Raw genomic sequence first — 6591 nt, forward strand, 5'->3', positions numbered from 1 at the left:
GAAACACCGGAGGCTTTCATCAAAGGACAAATTGACGGTCCGCCAGAACTCGACTTTGAATAGGTAACGATGCTTGGTAATGAAAAGTTCGCGATTTACTTTCCGAACATTATTTTTGTTGTTTTTGGAAAATAAGAAAAATTACGAGATCGAAACGGAGTGGAAAGGACGCACGAGGGCGTGACACCACGAGCCGGCGCGGCCTGGCTCGGGCCGCGCCGACCTATGGTGGCACCGCCTCGTCGCCCCTTTCCGACTCTAGTTCGATCCGGTACTTTCCGTTTGTTCTGAAATTTTTATTATAAAATCCCCCGGACCCCTGGAGGTCCGTATATCGTTCTCTCGACGTGTTTTGTTTCAAGCTGTTTCTGCCAGGATTTGTTTTAGATCTAAAGCCATCATGTCTTCATCGGGAACTCCTGAGAACAGCTCCTGCAAGGATGTTGGCAACTTGTACATGGAGGAGCTGAGGATGCACCCAAAGGAGTTGATGCTCGTCGAGGGAAAACTGCAGATCAAAGATGTTCAGGGTCCCAAAGGAGAAGGAAGCTTGGAAGACAGGATGGAGAAGCTAGAACAAGAGGTCTTCAATTACAAGAAGATGGCCGAGCGTGAAGTGGATATCTTTCACAAGATTGTGTCCGAACTCATTGCTTGAACACGAAAGGAAAGCTGCAAAGCTATGTGGCGACATCCTTTCACTTCACGACACCACCAACAAACTCCAAGCTCAACTCTATGACATTCATAATCAGAACTGTGAGTATGAAAACAGGTTTAAACATATAAGCCGTGCTGCTAGTTTCAGGATTCCCGAGACCAAGATGTCATTTGTTGATGGAGAGCCACTATCTTGGAAGTCTGAAGACGGGAATTCATCACCACCATCGCCAAAGGAGTAATCCATCATCGGTATTGGCATCCCCTTGGTTTGTTCCAAGCTTGGGGGAGTGCCGCGGTATCACATCATTACTACCTTTTACTTTTTACTATCAAGTAGTGTCATATCATGAGTAGGGAAGTTATCGTATAAGATAGGTTGCAGTGTGGAAGTACCTCTCCTTTAGTTTGTCTATGTATCCCTTGGTGTGAGTTATCGTTATGGAATATTAATGAGAAGTCTTATCATTTACATATTGCACACCTTATTTTAGTTTGCAATTTCTACTATATGATTGATCTTGATTTTAGTATTGGTACCACTTTGGGAGCATTAAGTAAATCTATTTGGTTTTGGCAAACTTAGCAATGGTCAATAGCAACAACACTTTGAGTTCAAGAAGAATAGGGGGAATACATGTAGAAGATATTATTATCTTTCTTATCAGTCCTTAGCTTAGTATTCTAAAGTTAAAATTGTTTGTGCTTACAAGTAAGATGCATGATTGTTTCTATCACATGTATATTTGTTTGTTTCCCTCAACTCCTATGCTTGCTATTTAACCTTGCTAGCCAAAGACCTGTACTGAGAGGGAATACTTCTCGTGCATCCAAACCTGAACCCAAACCTATGCCAATTGTGTCCACCATATCTACCTACTATGTGGTATTTTCTGCCATTCCAAGTAAATACTTCATGTGCTACCTTTAAACAATTCAAAAACTTATTACTTCTTATTTGTGTCAATGTTTTATAGCTCATGAGGAAGTATGTGGTGTCTTATCTTTCAGTCTTGTTAGGCAGCCTCCACTAAAGGACTAGTGGCTTCATCCACTTATCCTATAATTTTGCAATAAGAGCTGGCAACGGGGTTCCCAGCCCCAATTAATCAACTTTCATTAATAATTCTCTTCACATGTTTTGCCCTGATTCATCAGTAAGCAACTTAATTTTGCAATAGACACTCCTCCATGGTATGAGATTGTTGGAAGGCACCCGAGGATTCGGTTAGCCATGGCTTGTGTAAGCAAAGGTTGGGGGGAGTGTCATCCTTAAACAAACTAAAATACATGTGTAAACAAAAGAGAAGAGGGATGATCTACCTTGCAGGTAGAGATAACGTCCTTCATGGGAGCCGCTCTTTGGAGGTGCTGTTTGGCAAGGGGGTTAGAGTACTCGCTACCGGTCGTTGACAACGACAAACACCTCTCAAAACTTTACTTTTATTCTCTTTATATGATTTCAAAACTGAAAAAGCTCTAGCACATGATTTAATCTCTGCTTCCTCTGCGAAGGGCCTGTCTTTTACTTTATGTTGAGTCGAGTAAACCTATTTCCCTCCATCTCAAGCAAGCATTTGAGTTGTTGTGATCAAACTATTATATTGTGATTTGCTTCATCATGTCTTTACTCTTTCTTGTTTAGTACAAGTTTTACCTGAATGAATATAGCTTTGAAAGTCATCAATGATTAATATGATTGAGTATGCAAGTTTACCATAAGCTTTATTATAAGAGCGCTGCTCAATAGATAAGTATAATCTATTAGCTGTTCTCTGACCAAGAACAAAGTTTGCCATCACCAATTATGATTTCTTATGCACCTTTATTTGTGATTACCTTATACTTGTTTCAAGTTGAGTTATATGAGGAAGTTGTTTACTATAATGTCTTGTGTGAATGAATATGATGCTTCTTGTCCGTATTTTGTTTATCGACTCTTCACTCCATAAACATGCGGTCCTCGTTTACCGAGTTCGGTTTCGCTTGGGGACAAGCGAAGTCTAAGCTGGGGGGAGTTGATACGTCCAATTTGCATCACTATTTTATATCATAATTTGCTGTTATTCATTGATATATTTCATATTGGGACACAATACTTATGTTATTTCATCTATTTTGCATGTTTCATGATTATTTGGATATCGAGCACCGGAGCCAGGATTCTGCTGGAAAAAGCACCGTCAGGATGCAATATTTCGGAAGATCAACTGTGGAAGGAAGTTTTACCAAAAATCCTATTTTTCCAGATGACGGAGGAAGCCGGAAGGGGAGCCGGCTGGACCCAGGGTGGACCCACACCATAGGGTGGCGCGGCCCATGGCTCGGCCGCGCCACCATGTGGTGTGGGGCCCCCTCGGCCTCTTTCGCCTCCTTTTCTTCGCGAAACCCTTCGTCCCGAAGACCGAAGCCACGGAGGAATCCTCACGAAGGGTTACGGCCCGCCTGCGCGGGCGGAGAACACCAGAGAGAAAAGAGCTCTCCGATGGGCAGGAATCCGCCGGGGAAATTCCCTCCCGGAGGGGGAAATCGACGCCATCGTCACCGCCATCGAGCTGGACACCATCTCCATCACCACCATCATCATCTCCATCATCATCACCGCCATCTCCACCGCTGGACATCGTCACCGCTGTAGCAATTTGGGTTTGATCTTGATTGTTTGATAGGGAAACTCTCCCGATACTGATTTCTACTTGTTGTTGATGCTATTGAGTGAAACCATTGAACCAAGGTCTATGTTCAGATTGTTATTCATCATCATATCACCTCTGATCATGTTCTATATGATGTCTCGTGAGTAGTTCGTTTAGTTCTTGAGGACATGGGTGAAGTCTAAATGTTAGTAGTGAACTATGGTTGAGTAATATTCAATGTTATGATATTTAAGTTGTGGTGTTATTCTTCTAGTGGTGTCGTGTGAACGTCGACTACACGACACTTCACCATTTATGGGCCTAGGGGAATGCATCTTGTACTCGTTTGCCAATTGCGGGGTTGCCGGAGTGATAGAAACCTAAACCCCGTTGGTATATCGATGCAGGAGGGATCGCAGGATCTCAGAGATTAAGGCTGTGGTTAGATTTATCTTAATTACTTTCTTGTAGTTGCGGATGCTTGCAAGGGGTATAATCACAAGTATGTATTAGTCCTAGGAAGGGCGGTACATTAGCATAGGTTCACCCACACAACACTTATCAAAACAATGAAGATTAATCAACCGTATGTAGCGAAAGCACTAGACTAAAATCCCATGTGTCCTCGAGAACGTTTGGTCATTATAAGTAAACAAACCGGCTTGTCCTTTGTTCTAAAAAGGATTGGGCCACTCGCTGCAATTATTTCTCTCGCATTTTACTTACTCGTACTTTATTCATCCGTTACATCAAAACCCCACGAATACTTGTCTGTGAGCATTTACAGTGAATCCTTCATCAAAACTGCCTGTCAACACCTTCTGCTCCTCGTTGGGATCGACATTCTTACTTATCGAAGATACTACGATACACCCCCTATACTTGTGGGTCATCATTTGGCTAAAGTGAATTTGCCAATCACCAAGAAGCGAAAGCTTGGACCAAAAACCGTGGACTGTGTCTTTCTTGGCTATGCTGCCCATAGCATTGCTTATAGATTTCTTGTGGTGAAATCTGGAGTGGACGACATGAATGTTGGCACCATATTTGAATCAAGAGATGCTACATTCTTTGAGGATATATTTCCTATGAGAGATATGCATGGCATGTCTAGTTGGGAATCTGATCCAATACATGAAACTCCTATGGAGACTGATGAGGAATCTGATGATGAGAGTTCAGATTCTGATGAAGATGACAATGAAGCTCCCACAAGGAGTAAGAGACAAAGGAATGCAAAGTATTTTGGTAATGATTTCATTGTGTATCTTGTGGATGATACTCCCACTACCATTTCAGAAGCACTCGCATCTTCTGATGCAGACTACTAGAAGGTAGCGGTTCAAAGCGAGATGGATTCCATCTCTAATGGAACGTGGGAGTTAACTGAGCGTTGATAACCCACAAGTATAGGGGATCGCAACAGTCTTCGAGGGAAGTAAAACCCAAATTTATTGATTCGACACAAGGGGAGGTAAAGAATACTTATAAGCCTTAACAACTGAGTTGTCAATTCAGCTGCACCTGGAAAAGCACTAGTAACGGGGTGATGTGAAAGCGACGACGATATGAGAGCAATAGTAACGAGTAACACAGCAGCGATACATGATAACACAAAGGAAATGACACCAGAAAATAGTTGATACTACTTCCAATGTCATATAGGAACGAGTATATGATGATGAGAGATGGACCGGGGTTCCCAGCTATCCTCACTAGTGGTAACTCTCCAATAACAAGTGACAAGTGTTGGGTGAACAAATTACGAGTTGGGCAATTGATAGGATTGAAAGCATTAAGACAGAACATCAAGATTATTAATCATGTAGGCATGTTTTCCATATATAGTCATACGTGCTCGCAATGAGAAACTTGTATAACATCTTTTGTCCTACCGATCGGTGGCAGCAGGGCCTCAAGGGAGTCTATCGGCTATTAAGGTACTCCTTTTAATAGAGCACCGGAGCAAAGCATTAACACTTGGTGAAAACATGTGATCCTCATATCTAAGCCTTCCCCTCCGGTTATCCCAGATTCTTGTCACTGCGGGGCCTCGGGTTCCGGACATAGACATGTGCAAACAACTTGTAGATACAATCTAAGCAATAAGTATAGAGCTTAAATCTAAGATCATGCCACTCGTGCACTAGTGACAAGCATTAAACACAACAAGATTGCAGCAACAATAACTTCACAAACTTTATAGATAGGCTGATCATAATGTAACAATTCATCGGATCCCAACAAACACAACACCGATTACATCAGATGAATCTCAATCATGTAGGGCAGCTCATGAGATCATTGTATTGAAGTACATGGGAGAGAGAGTACCAACTAGCTACAGCTAGAACCCGTAGTCCATGGGAGAACTACTCACAGAGCATGATGGAGGCGGTGGCGTCGATGGAGATGGCTTCCGGGGGCACTTCCCCGTCCCGGCGGCGTGTCGGAACAGAGACTTCTGTTCCCCGAAACGGAGTTTCGCGATGGCGGCGGCGCCCCTGGAGTCTTTCTGGAGTTTCGTCAATTGGTTTCGCATTTTTAGGTCGCAAGGGACTTTATAGGCGAAGAGGCGGAGTCGGAGGGGCCACGGGGCCCCCTCCCCATAGGCTGGCGCGGCCAGGGGGCCACCCGCGCCGCCATATGGTGTGGGCCCCTGCTGCCCGCCTCCGACTCTCCTTCGGTGTTCTGGAACCTTCCGGGGAAAATAAGATATTTGGTCTTTGTTTCGTCGAATTCCGAGAATATTGCCCGAACAGCCTTTCTGGAACCAAAAACAACAGAAAACAGGAACTGGAGCTGTGGCATCTTGTTATTAGGTTAGTTCCGGAAAATGCATGAAATCATTATAAAGTGTGAGCAAAACATGTAGGTATTGTCATAAAACTAGCATGGAACATCAGAAATTATAGATACGTTGGGGACGTATCAAGCATCCCCAAGCTTAGTTCCTACTCGCCCTCGAGTAGGTAAACGATAAAAAGAATAATTTCTGTAGTGACATGCTACTTACATAATCTTGATCATACTATTGTAAAGCATATGAGATGAATGCAGTGACTCAAGGCAACTATCTATAGTTGCTAACCAAATAGATAACATATAGCAAAAAAATTCATGAATAGTACTTTCAAGACAAGCATCAAAAAGTCTTGCATAAGATTTAACTCATAAAGCAATAGATTCAAAGTAAAATGCATTGAAGCAACACAGAGGAAGATTTAAGTTTCAGCAGTTGCTTTCAACTTTCAACATGCATATCTCATGGATAATTGTCAACACAAAGTAATAT

The sequence above is a fragment of the Lolium rigidum genome, chromosome 3 (genome assembly GCF_022539505.1).
Source record: "Lolium rigidum isolate FL_2022 chromosome 3, APGP_CSIRO_Lrig_0.1, whole genome shotgun sequence".
Classification (NCBI taxonomy): Eukaryota; Viridiplantae; Streptophyta; class Magnoliopsida; order Poales; family Poaceae; genus Lolium; species Lolium rigidum.